This window comes from Amblyomma mixtum, chromosome 2 (assembly GCF_055824585.1).
Source record: "Amblyomma mixtum isolate Tamu chromosome 2, ASM5582458v1, whole genome shotgun sequence".
NCBI lineage: Eukaryota > Metazoa > Arthropoda > Arachnida > Ixodida > Ixodidae > Amblyomma > Amblyomma mixtum.
In genome coordinates, this window is record NC_143013.1 from 30,804,248 (window position 1) to 30,818,401 (window position 14,154).

General features: G+C 48.0%; 1 protein-coding gene across 1 annotated transcript in view; it reads left to right on the forward strand.

Annotated features, from left to right (window-relative positions):
- Positions 1-690: 690 nt before the first annotated feature.
- The window catches only part of LOC149358824 (uncharacterized), a 98,707-nt gene continuing 85,243 nt past the window's right edge, over positions 691-14,154 (forward strand). Inside the window, exon 1 of the mRNA XM_089568924.1 lies at positions 691-934. The gene's annotated coding sequence lies outside the window, so the exon portion shown is untranslated. The remainder of the gene's footprint in view (positions 935-14,154) is intronic.

A 14,154-nucleotide genomic window follows, 5' to 3' on the forward strand; every position in this document is an offset into this window, starting at 1 on the left:
TGCATGCGCCCGTACGTTAACGTGTGTTTGTCCGTAGCTAGCGGGAAGTTAAGGTCGACGTATACTTTGCAATGGAAACAGACGCGACTCCAAGCACGCGGCGCGCCTCATTACACGTTCGCACATCGCAAAACAGCCGAGGTTGTAAGGAGTGCATAGATGGATATCAAGCCACTTAAAAGTACGTGTCGGCTTCCCACACGAACTCTCTAACCCCCCCCCCCCCCCCCCCCCCCCCGGTCCTCTCACCGCGAAACTCGCACCTTGAGAGAGTCAGTCAAAGCGGCATCGGCATCATCCCGCTATACACGCAGGACACGCACGCACACAGAGCTCGGTCGCCTGCACGAGGAACGCGCGTATCATAAAACCGTTGCATATGCAATCCGATAGCAGAGCGCGCCCTGGCGCCAAGCGCGCGCACACTCATCAAGTGCCCGTTCGGCGTTTGAATAATATCGGAATCCGGGGCATTATTCAAGAGAAAAAATCTCCAATTCGGACGCGCTGCCCGGGGGCACCGATGCAGCCTCCGCATGAATGTGCGTGGCGGCGTGCGCGGGGCGTGTGTGGAGAGCCCCCCGCCTTCTGCTTGTTCCCCTCACTGCAGTCAATTTATAAATTATTAAGCTCGCCATGTAACGCTTCTGCGGCGCGCCGACCCGGCCGCCCAGAGCAGACGCTGCCGCTTTTATGGCTGGTGCTTCGGCCGTGCGCTCGCTCGCTGCGGTGGCGAGTAGATACACTCTGTAATAGCGCACGCTATCCAAGCTTCCGCAAATGGATGGTGTGTGAAGTCTCGCTGGTGGATGATGGAGGCTCGACTGTGGCGCCCCGGCGGCTGTTGGTAGTGTGTTAGTGCGTGGCCGGTTGTGTGTTTCCGGGGCGACAGAACACGATGGATGCTTTGAGAAACTGTGATTGCTCAAACAAGGTGAGTGATATGCTTCCGAATCGTGACTTTCTGGGGGAGATGTAGTACTCTCCTTCGAGGGAATAGATAATTGTGCACGTGTTTATGTTGTCGCGGCCTTGACCTTTACGAAGTTTGCCTCTTGAAGTGGGGCAGGGTTTGGTAGATTAGTGGTGCTTTATGGTTGGTTTGTTTTGGTTTTTTGGGGTTTAAAGTCCCAAAGCGACTCAGGCTATGAGGGACGCCGTAGTGAAGGGCTCCGCAAATTTTGACCACCTGGGGTTACGTGCACTGACATCGCACAGCACACGGGCCTCTGGAATTTCGCCTCGATTCAAATTCAGCTGCCGCGGCCGGGATCGAACCCGCGTCTTTCGGGTCAGCAGCCGAGCGCCGTAACCACTGAGCCACCACGGCGGGGCTGGTGCTTTACGTGAGTGCACGGTTATGGGCAGGGTCAAAAGCTGACTGCATTAGGTTCATATGCTCATGTGACCCCCGCAATTAACTGGCGAAGGTTGTGTTTGCACGTGTGATGAGCGGTTATTTAACAACTGAACAGCGTGCACCGATGTTGATGCAGTCAGCTGATATGACTTCGAGAAGACTCAAAATACGCAGTGTGTAGGGAATTTCTGCCATTGGGGGTGCCGAACGCTGTTCTCGTGGTCGAGCAGGAAGAATTGAAAGGTCAGAGCTCCAGGAACATGTGGAGGCCAGTATATCGTCCCTCGGGTGCTGTCATTGCTCTCTATGTACAGGTATAACACTTATGTTTAGGCATAGCACCGACCAATGAAAAAGAAAGGAAGTGGCTAACGCTTTCATATCATCATTCAACACTGGTACTACTTTGCTTTGTAATGGTGATGATTTTAATAACTCTTTGTTAGCCTCGGTCTAGATTCGCAAGAGTTAATCGCTTGTCGTTGCCGAGCATCACTGTGAATCACAAAAGAGTCTAGGCACTCACTTTCGTGAGTATAAAAACGTGTTTTTACTGTTATTTCGAGCTTTACAAAAAAAAAAAATCTTCGGGGACAACTACTTTTGATGTTATTTTAAGTATAAAACAGTATTTTGGTTGTTTTTCGCAGATTTCTACTAATTGCTGCTGTATAATATCTGTTAAGTAAAGCAAAATGAAGGAGAAAGCTTGTACACGACCGGCTTGCACGAATACTTAGTATAATAATTTTCAACTAGGATTCTTTCCATTCTTGCTTGTGTATATGCTTCTGAAGCGAAGGAGAAGCGGCTTTCTTACACGTGTTTGGAGCGGGCCTAACCGCAGGCGCAGTTCAAGGAAATCCCACGAGTTTGACAACACTCTTACGCTGCACGGAATAGGACTGGTGAACACCGCGTGAATAACTTGCTTACTGAATTCACACATGCGCGAAATTGTACACTCATAAAGACTGCTCACGTTGTTCTATATGCCCGCTTTAGCCACAGACACGCCCGAAATCCGTAGCCTTTAATTCGTGTTGTTACTTTCAAGGGGCGTACACAGCAATACTTGACTATGATGATGATGATGGTTACCCACCAGCGCCATCTGGTGACGGCCCCTGTGCAGTCCTATAGAAACCTATCTTCGGCTTCAACGATCAATTGCATAGAAACCTTCGAGTTTTCTTCTATTTTGAAATTCATTTTTGGCCGTGGAGGCCCCAGCCTTTTTTGCGTTCGAAATAAAAGACACTTTATTGTTCGTAAAAGTCCGATAATTGATTTTATAGTTGTGCGTTGAGGCGCAAGCAAATAGCTTTGCTCTTTTGGTTTTAATTTCACCTTACTCGCTGCAAAACTCAGTATAAGATTGGTTTATACTTAAAGGCAACGGCTTCCTTACGAACAACGTCCAGCAGGTTTTCCCCCTTGAGTAGTAACTATCTCATTAAGCTATGTACTGCTAAAATTTCAGGCTCAAATGAAAGTTTCTAATGTCACCTCTTTCAGGAGAACATCTGTTCTCGCTATAGTACCCAGAAGCCGCGATAGCATGGGAAAAGAAATATGAAGCGACGGCAGAATAACCAACAACTTCTCCACACAGTCTAAGACGGCTTTGTTCAGACGCAAAGGCATCGGTTATATAAAGCTCAGCCTATATAAAAATCTAATGTATAGAGACTGAAGACACTGTGCAGACGCACTGACGTGGATTTCTTTGCAGTGCAATTTTTTATTGCGCTAGCTCTAAAAACCCCAATATCAGACTCCGCAGATGTTTGTTATGTGCGAAGCCTCTCGCAGATGGCCCACCTGATATGGTGGGAGGTGGCAACCACTTCGCCCTGTTGTGGAGAACCTCTTAGCCAGCTTTATGGCCAGCTATGCAAAACACGATGGCAGAACACTATGGCCGCGAGTGGGTTTCGAACCCACGGCGACACGGACAGATCACCTTCTCTGGCCACTGCATTAGACCACTACGTCATCGCCGCTGCCGAACACCCCACGTGTTTCACTACCAGACTCTCGCGCTGCGCTTTGGATGTCATCGGATGTGCTCTGGATGCGCAGTGGATCCAGAACACACTTCAATCTCACTGTCCTCTCAAACCGAGCCTCGAACCGAAACCGAATTGGGAACCGAAGTGGGAACCGAAGTGCAAGCTCACCTAATTCGCATGTGGCCTAACCACGCTAAATCATTCGTCATTTTCTTTCTTTTCCCTGGAAGTCAAAATGCCTCCTGCGTCGCATTTTCATCTCAATGCTTTCGTTCGGTTACGCACACTATAGGGTCGGGTATCCGTCCACGGACTCAGTTGGTTTCTACGTGATAAAACTGCAGAGTAGGCTTTGAGGCTGTCCCGTATCCAGAAATTTTGGACAAGCGTGTTTTTCAAGATAAATTGTTTATGAACGCAATTGACTCCTATATCGTAAGATTCCACTACAACAATAAATATATCCGCACATCTCCCGATCGGCAGGCGTGCATTTGTTTGCTATTAACGTTTCTGACATCGTCAAAAACATTCCCCATTGTTTTTTTCTTGTTATGGCAGTATTAACTACTCGATGCGAACGATTGACAAACATTAACAGGAAGACTTTCTGCGCAGTGGAAGAATGGACCATTATTTTCAATATTTCTAATAACAGCACCAGCCAATATTCCACAATTGCCTCACAATTACAACTGCTGTCCAAGAATCCTGGAATTGACACCATAGCAAAGGGCGCCGGATTAATTGCGACCAGCTGCATGGGGTTTATTAACACGCTCTTAAAAGTCAGCACAACAAGCAGAAGACATTAGGCGACACGCGCCCTTTGCTATGGTACGTCACTGAATTCCAAGCCTGCCGCAACAATATGAACCCATGCCGCACTACTACCGTAATGCAGTGAAGGTAGGGTGCCACTTCATTCAGCATACAGGCAGAATTGAGTTCTGCGTGCGATATAAATACGTAGTCTTTGCCAAATGTAACCAGGCTGCACGGTTAGCTTCTCGGTCGTATATTAAAGCTATTATGCCAGCCCCTAAGCTTCAAATCTGTGCTGTAAGGAGAAGTCCTGTCCTCACTTTCAAAGAATTTTCTTTATATTTAGGGAAGCGTTGAGGACTCCATTATATGAATGAGAAGCAAACCATGGAACCTGGTTATTTTTGGCAAAGACCAAAAGAAAAAAAAGACAGAGAGGAAAAAGACGAAGTAGAACATTGCACAGTTAAGCGCCAAAGACAGCACTGCGGGGGATTGGCCGCCTGTGTCTTGGCCAGTCCACCGCAGTGGGTACGCGCCATTATTTTGATGGTTTGGTTTGGTTTATGGGGTTTAACGTCCCAAAGCGACTAAGGCTATGAGAGACGCCGTAGTGGAGGGCTCCGGAAATTTCGACCACCTGGGGTTCTTCAACGTGCACTGACATCGCACAGTACACGGGCCTCGAATTTCTCCTCCAAAGAAATTCAACCGCCACGGCCGGGATCGAACCCGCGTCTTTCGGGACAGCAGCCGAACACAGCAGCCGAATAATGGGCGGCGGCCCATTATTTTGAGGACAACAACAGCAATAGGACAAAAGATACCGATATAACACAGCGCTGCGTTCTGTCATCCTCTCTTGTCCTGTCTTTCGCACTGTAACTATGGGAGATCGTCACCAACTCGCCCAACAGCTTGCTTTATAGAACATTGCGGGGATGAATGCTCTAACCCGGTTCTTTTTACCCCATATACAGCTTCATGCCATGAAGCCAGGCCCATTTTGCCTCATTTGTACCATGTGCATGGTTATATCGCTAATTTCTAAACTACACAAGAGTGACATTAGTGCTAAAAGCTAGACCGCTAAAAGCTAAAAGCTAGATAGTAATGAAGTGTTAAAAAATAAGCTACTTTCGAGTGATCACCGCCGACACCAGCAAAGGCGATGGAGCAGCTTATACTTTTGAAACAGACGGTACTTATAGGAGCATAAACTGATATCCGACGTTGGCCGGCGCGTGGATTTGTGTTCTGCGCATGCGCAACGGTGCAGAGCGCCAATTTATCGTTTCGCTTCCCGGCTCGTCTCGAAGCTCTTTAAAAGGTGATTTGGCTCCAATACATCTAAGAATGCAACCTGAAATGTAACGTACATCCCTAAGTAAATGGTAAATGATTTGGGCGCATGTGATTGCTGGTCAAAGAGGGGAAAATAGTGGCTGTGTCTCAACTCAGCTGAGCAAGGATATACAGAGCTAAAGCTCTGTTAAGCACGGTTAGACACGGTTTAGCTCTGGTTCATCTTCATTGTTTCAAGATTTCAGCGTGAGCAAATCATGTGATGTATCACGTGCCACAAGTGCAAGAGCGAGCGTGCAGAGCGGCGGTCGACGGCGGACGTGGCTGCCAAGCGCAAGATGAATCACGTGACACATCACATGCTACAACTGCCGAGGAGGAGCAGCCGGGAAGCAGCCAGCGCAGTGGCGGACGTGACTGCCAAGCGCGTAGCTGTGGCGACGACGAAGATGAAGGTCGAGGCACCTGCCACGAGCGATTTTGCACATGCGACGCGCCTCCCGTTAAAGGTCAAATCAAAGAGCCAGATGACCTTCAGGCTCAGCATGGGAGGAGTAGAGCTTTCGCTCTAGAAATGACGAGAGAAAAATTGATTTCGAGTGAGCGTTTATACAGCGACGTTTGCTCAAGAGCATCTCAGAATGCAACATAAGAGGTTACTCCATCAAAGGATAATTTATGAATAAAGTGCGTGTTTCTCGTGCTTCGTAAAAAAATAGCAGATGGTTTAGCATGGCTAAGTGCGGAATTGTATGCGGTCGCACTAGTTAGGGAGAGAGCTTAAGGTCCTAACGTGCTAAAGGCATTTGACCTAAAGGCCTTCTACCTAAAGCCCTTTACACAGAAGGAATTTACCATGAAGGTCTTCACCATAAAGCCTTGATCCTAGAGACCTTTGGCCGCCGCGGTGGCTCAGCGATTATGGCGCTCGGCTGGTGACCGGAAAGACGCGGGTTCGATCCCGGCCGCGGCGATCGAATTTCGATGGAGGCTAAATTATAGAGGCCCGTGCACTGTGCGCTCTCAGTGCACGTCAAAGAACCCCAGGCGGTCGAATTTTCCGGAGACCTTCACTACGGCGTCCCTCAAAGCCTGAGTTGCTTTGGGGCGTTGAACCAAACTAAATGCCTCTGGGTAAAGGCATGGGTAAATACCTAAAGGTAATCATCCAGGTGAAGGACTGCCAGGTGCACACACCTGCCGCCTGATTTGGGCCGTCTACTTTGTGGCAGGCGGTCCCCATCCCCACAACCCGGTGGGCAGGTGGGCTGCCTGCTACAAAGCAGGCTTTAGGGGCGTACGTACGTACAGACCTTGTCAAAAGTATACAGCCCAAGGGGTCTGCTTTAGAGGTCTGCAGCGCGACTCCTCTTGCATATCCAGGGACCGTAATTTCTCGAAGGCGGGAGAAACTTATGTTCTTGACCCTCACAAACTTAGGACTGTCAAATGTCCTAAAGACCTCCGCTACACGGCTTGGAAGCGAACTCCTTGGGCCATATATTTTTGACAAAGACTGTACATATGTATGCCCGAAATAGGAAAATGCGCCTAGCAATGCTCCCGCTTTAAAACAAAACAAAAAAAGCGGATTTTAACAGCTCTCTTATGCATTTGAAATCACAACAATAATTCATCGTTCCACAGAAGCGCCAGGAACAGAGGCTTTCCACTGTGATCAGATCCGTTCTCAGAAATATTCTCGAATTTTCGCGCATGGACAGAACAGAAGGACGCGCACTTGCAAATCTCTGGTTGAAAACATCATGCATGTTTGCCGATTCCTGTGGGATCTGTAGGTGCAAGTCAATGCTGATATTGCGAAAAAAAAAAAGAATTTCGTAGTCCAAAAAACTGCTGGCGACACAAGCTTTGTCCTCTGTACAACTAGTCATCACATGCCGTGCCACACGAACATGTGTTACATGCCAGTTAGTCAGCAGAATGTCTCGCGGTAACGAAATTTTCCCCTTAACGAAACCTTTTTCTGTTCGTGCAGATTTTCTGGGTGCGAGGTACATATTCAATCTTCCACTACTGTCAAGCAGTATGTTACGTTGCTCCTCAAGTGGTATAAAAGAAAAGGTAGGATTGCGCAAATGGTACAGGACAGGTGAAGGGTCCTGCGCCATTCGGGCAGTCCTACCTTTTATCTGGAGTGAATCAACTAACCCGCAAGAAAGCTCTGCTACCTCGTATAAAAGAATGTCGCTTGTCGCATATATTCTCAGACTCCGATTGCCTTTACAACGAACTCCATAGTTTCTCGGCGAAGTTGAAAACGGAAAGAAATCACAATACACGCAACTTTCCAATTAATCAACAAAGTCCATGTCAAAGTCTAGCAAATAATGTTGGACACTAGTTAAGAAATAAGGCAACAAATTATATTTGCAGTATTCCCAGCATTGCCCAACTACGAAATACGGCTGCAAATTATAAAACGATAACTTCATTTACGACAGCAACAAAAAAGAAGTCACAAAAAGGCTGTGGCGAAGAATTATGGCCTGCTCGTCCCGCGACACTGGGGCGGCAGATTCAAGCGACCGCCCACTTCGTCGCAACCGCGTAGGGCCGAACACACACGCATGCACACACACACAGCTCCGCAGTCGTACGCAGCCAGCCCCCTTCGGGGACGGAGGAATTCCGCCTAAAAGCGAAATGGCTGAGCAGCAAAAAGGACCCCCATCATTATGCATATATACGCGGCCGCGCGCAACTCTCGAGAAGCCAGACGCATCGGGAGAGGTGCAAGCGCTTCTTTCTTAGATTCTTCTTTCTTTTCCTCAAGTTTTCTTCGCAGTTTGCGAAGCTTATTCGTTCGTGCGAGCTTTCTCTCGTCTCTCTCTCTCTCTATCTTTCAGTCAAGCGCGAGCACTCGCATGTGTACAAGGGACGTGTGCAAAGACAGACAGACAGACACGAAAGCTCACGTACACTCACGAAGGAACACATACACACATACACACATACACGAGTGCACATAGAGGTACCTGAAGACGAAGCAGGCAGGCGGGAGGCGACACGGTGTGCGAACAGCAAGAGCCGACGGGTGAAGAGGAAAGAGGGGGAGAGCTGCTGCAAGAGGAGACGACGCCCAGTGCGACTCCACCCAAACGAGCAGCAGCGCCACGACAAATCGCCGAAAGATAGCGCGCGAGGCGGAGGCCGGACTGCCTTCCTCTCCCTCTCAGCTCTGCTCGCACGCGCTATGGACACGCGCAGAGAGCGGCCCAGGCCGGGGAGAGGGAGGGCCTGGAGCCGGCAGGTGAACCACCGGGCCGAACACGGAGCGGCGGCGGGCTCCGACACTTGTGCGACCTTCACAACCTTTGCCATCACTTGACTAGTTCGAGCAGGAGATGAAGGGTTCCGATATATAAAGTAAATAAACATAAGACGTCTACACCGTGGCTGAAGGCACGGGAAACACAGCAGAAAGACGTGCAAGTGCGCTCATCCCCGCTCAAGATTGAATCACGTTTTTTTCTTCCCCTCTAAGCAGGGGGGGCCTTACGATGAGAACCCTGGGATTTTGCTTATGTCAGATGTAGCATCGATAGGACAACCGCGGCTACCCCCCCCCCCCCCCCCCAATTAAAATTATTAGCGAAGTACTTTCATAACACATACATTCCAGAAGTGGCTACATAATCGATCGACCCCCCCCCCCCCCCCCCCCTCCAGTTTGTGCCCTAAATACCAGCTGTAAACTTCCTTATTTCGTCACCAAAGCACCTCCAGTTGCCGACCAGGACAAATGGTTAAGCGCGTCATATCCTGGCTGCATCACGCAGGACTTGGAGTTCCATTTTAAACCTTTTGTTGTCTCTGAACGCTGCTGATGAGGCATGTGGTTTTCGTAGAGCAAGCTGGCTTTTACAGCCACAGCATTAGTACGCAATCTTTCAACACAGGAATGACGATACCAAAGAAGCGCGACTTTCGGTATTAGCGAGTTGACGGGAACAACATGAGAAGCGGCGCTGTTGGACTGAAAAGGGCAATGCCGGACTATGGAATATGCAGCTCAACTCAGTAGAATGCACTTAAATCTTCAAGGGAGAAATAAGCCTCTCAGTGTTCGTTCAGGAACTATACGTTGCTCCGTGTCGTAGTTTAGGCTAAAAATAGATTCGCATGCTGATAAGACACGTGACAAACAACTGGTGTTAATACCGGTAAAGTAAAAATGATTGGTTTACATTTAATTATTTGTTATTTGTGTATCTAATTATGAATACTGTAAGTCTCCTCCAGGCCCATGCAGATTAAACAGGAACGAACCGATTTCCCACTGGACTGGGCGTTAATGAACGTTTGTCGCACAAAATATGTTGCGTTATGATGAAAAAGAGAAAAAGAAAACATTAAAAGAGTTCGACTTGTTTTTCAAGCATATCAGCGTTCTGAGAAATCCCATCCCCATTCCAATACCAATTCTACGCATAGATTGATTTTGTCTAGGGTGGAAAGCAGCTCAAAACCACATAAAGGACGCGCTGACTAACAACTGAAGTTTATTGCTCTGTTATTTCGGCAAATATGCAGAAAGCATCAAAAACAACAAGAATAAAGCCAGACAGCCAGACATCGGAAAGAGGAAGCAATCAGGAAAACTAGAGTCACCCAGCTCCCGATAGGCAACGCAACTCCTTTTCCAGAAGGGTTCTGGAAGGTGCATACTGACACAGTGGCCCTTTAGGCTCGCGATATTTGCGGCTTCAGTGATTTCGCGCGTGATTTTGTCACCGCACCTCCGCAGCACGCTTGTGTTCCTAGTATATCTTGATCGTAACATTCTTAGTAAAAGATTACCAGAACTACAATGTGACAGAGCGGATTTCAGGCCTTCTGGGCGTTCAATGCCGCGATTTTAAATGCACACCTAGGTTCAGTAACACAAGCGTAGTGCCCAGGTGCGGTGATAAAAACACGCGAGAGATCACTGACGCCGCAAAAATCGTGAGCCTGAAAGACCGCTGAGTCGATCAGTACAGCATCCATAGCCTTTCTGGGTAAAGATCGGGAGCTAGGTGACTCTAGTTGCCTTGATTGGTTATTGTTTTCGATGTCTGGCAATCGGGCCTTGTTCTTGTTGGTTTTGGTGCTTTCTGTATACTTTACGAGGTGTCAGAGGTGGGAGCATCTCGCATTTTCTTTCTGTGTCCTATGTGCGCTTTTGTGGTGTTTTCCGTCCTATGTGAATGACCAACTAGCTATAAATGTGTTACTCGACTGATTTTAGAAGTAGGAAGAGTTTCACACACGTGCAGTGCCCTGCTAAACTACAGTGTAGTATATATCTATGCAGAAGCCGTTGGAATTTTGTTTATTAACCGTAGAAGATTCGTTTCCATGCTACATACCTGTAATGAAGCCACATTTTAAAAGCACGCTGATTACAACCGCGCTTCAAAAGGGAAAGAAAGCTAAAATAACAGGAATAAATGGGAAGCCAAACATAAAGGGCTTGCCCTGCCCAATCACATAAATATAGAATAATTCGTCCGCTCATGGCAGGCAGCCCACATTCGCGTAAATGGAGAAACCAATACGCCGTACGCAGAGAGATCTAACCACGAGGTCATCACGAACGTGAATACGAAATGGAAGGAGAACTAGAGGGAGAAAGTAAAAGCACGGATATTACTGGAGAGCCCGTGTGGCCTGCCTACATTGGATCGACGCAGGAGCAATTAGGAGTATACAGCTGCACTGCGCACATCTGTCTTACATTAGGCCCCTTAAACAATAACACATGAGCCGGTGACATTTGGTCCGATATGGGCCCCCACTGAGGAACAGCAGGACTTTTTACATCGCACCAATTCAGGCAGCGTATATGTAAGCTACTTACATTTCCTCAACATCCAATAAGGCTTCGACTCTTGTCAACTGCACAAGCCCCAGCGAATACGGCCGACAGCGTTGAAGCCAACTAAAAAAACATTTATTGATACTCATGTGCAAAGGCAGCACTGGGATATGAGGCACGCCACCGCGAAAGGCTCCTGATCCCTTTTGACAATCTTCTATGTTTTGCTGTCCGCCGAAGTCTCAGTACACGGCCTACTTTGCACTTCGCCTCCATCCAAATGCAGCCGCCTAGGCCGGGATCGAACCCGCAACCTTGGCCCAAGCAGCCGGACGCCACAGCCACTGAGCCATCTCGTCGGCCCAGAAGAAGTACAAAGCGGAGCTCTAAAGCGTGAATCGCACGTGGTCCCGTAAACTTAACATTTCTCAAGCGTTCAGCGGCGCTATTGTACGACCGCGTGCGTCTATTCAGATGTGACAAAACCACGTTTGCACTGCGGTTCTGCGCAGAGAGGCAAAGCAAATGTAAAAAAAAATGTTCACCTTGCGCAAACCGTCGCACTGCCGCTACACGTCCGGCTCTCGGTTGGAAACTCTCCGTCAGGCGACATGAAACCATCGCAGGCACTGGGGTATGCATATCATTACAGGGAGTGGCAGGCGCGTGATTTCACACGCACATACACACTTTCGTTCTCTCTCAGACACACGCGCAGACTAGGATTCACGTTTCCTGCTAAGCATTCAGAGCGTCAGCAGAGCCGCAAATGAAACGGCATGAGGCGGAGATGGGAGACGAGGGGCATGGGATGGAAGGAGGGTGCGGAGAGGGGGGAGGGGTTCGGGGGCATCGGCGAGGACTGGCCCTGCTTGAGATTTCGGAGCACGCAGCCGGGGTGATTGGGTCGCCGTCATTAACGGTCAATTAGGCACTCTTTACCTTTGCTCGCGCGACCCGGACTGCTTGCACCGGTATGCCGATAATTGCTGCGCGACAGAGCTCATGTTTTCGTCATAATATATGTAGGCACAGCTTCGCGAATCGCTCTGACTGGCGCTGGCATGCCGACTCGGTTTTCTCTTTGTGTTTCTTTACCACGGACTCCGCGTTTTCTCGCCGTTATGTAAGGTGGGGTGGACAGAACGAACGTGTAATTAGGAAATAACGGTTACAGACTAATCAGACAGTTGGAGGACAGAATGATAAATTCGGCTCCGCACGTTCCAGACATTCAAACAGACGCTTCTTAATTATTGGTACACATATAAGAACCAAGAAGTGAATGCGAGTCTGGAGCAACGCTGGCTTGGTGGAGGCAGATATGAGCTTGTTAATATACAATGTATCGGTTTACTAGCCTGAGGGATCCGTACAAGGGTGTAACTATTCTTTCACACATAATTATAACTTCTCTACGTATATATATTCGAAACTTTTTTTCGTGAGATATTATTGTAATCTTCTCTAAAGTGTTTCAACCTTTGGGCTCAAGCAATTCAGATAAAGAACGGCAGGGAGGGACATGCACAGGGATTGAAGCGCAAATTCGTTTCACGCACTCTATAGGACGACTTTTGCCACAGCTCACGCCAAATTTCGCGCGTAGACAAGCTTCAATGATCTCCTACAAATCGGTAACGGAAATCCGCTTTGTTCTGTGAATTGTTAGGTGACTTTCATCACCGTAGTAGACGTATAAGATAACCAACAAAACCAAGCAAACGTTTCAAATAGGTATGTAAACCTACTCCAGTGGCCCGTTTGTGCACACGCATACACTATGGGATACGTATGTGGGTATACTGTGCGCATTTAAAAAATTAGAATTTGGCGTTTAACATCAAAATTAGTTGTTATAACGAGAGCTCTATAGAGCATGCATTTGAAACAATTGCATTCACGTTAGCTAACACTGGGGCACAGATACATGAGTTCATGGCTGCTGTTTATAATATAGTACAAAAGAGGAACACGTCCGCATCTGTAACTGTCCAAGTTAGATTATTCTGAATGCATGCTTGCATGCTCAGAAAAGGTCAGAGGCTGTAAGGTGAAGACGACTCCTTTAAATTGCCTGTGGCTTTCATTGCGGCTTTTTAAACTACCATGACTACAATGTGCAATCTTTCAAAAGTGCTGTGCAAGTCTAAGAACAAAAATAATACTTAATTGTGTTAAATTTATTGAAGAAGTGAACAACGCACTGTTAGAATAACTTCACATGCGTGACCCAGTAGCCGATTCAGAGGCAGAATCAACACTATCGGCCCAATAGTAGCCAAACGAAATAAGAAACCTTGTCTTCCCAGCATTCCCGTGGGAGATGAAGAGCTCTCGCATAGACGGTGGCTCCAAATTTAAATCTAGGTAATACTGAGAAGCTCTAAGCGACGCTGCAACTGACAAGCGCTCTGCGCTTATGCGCATACTCTCATCCAATTCCCCACTGCGGTCCTGCAAGGGACGCTCTCGGGGATATTGCTTAGAAACTGCGGAGCGGTACCTGGTCGTCTCACTATATGGTTTAAGGGGTTTAACGTCCCAAAGCGACTCAGGCTATGAGGGACTCGGCAGTGGAGGTTCCAGATAATTCGACCACCTGTGGTTCTTTTAACGTGCACTGACAGCGCACACAACATGAACCTCTAGCATTTCTCCTCCGTCGAAATGTGACCTCCACGGCCAGGATCGAACCGCGTCTTTCGGGACAGGGGGCCGAGCACCATAACCACTGAGCCTCACTATAGTCGTTCCACGTTGACAAAAGACAAACCTTTCCTTCCTTTTGTATGTTCCCTAAAAACTTCGATTCCCTGAAACTTAGGCAAAACTCATCTATTTGGTAAGTTGCGCTATTCCATCAATCACTCGCCGGGGGCACC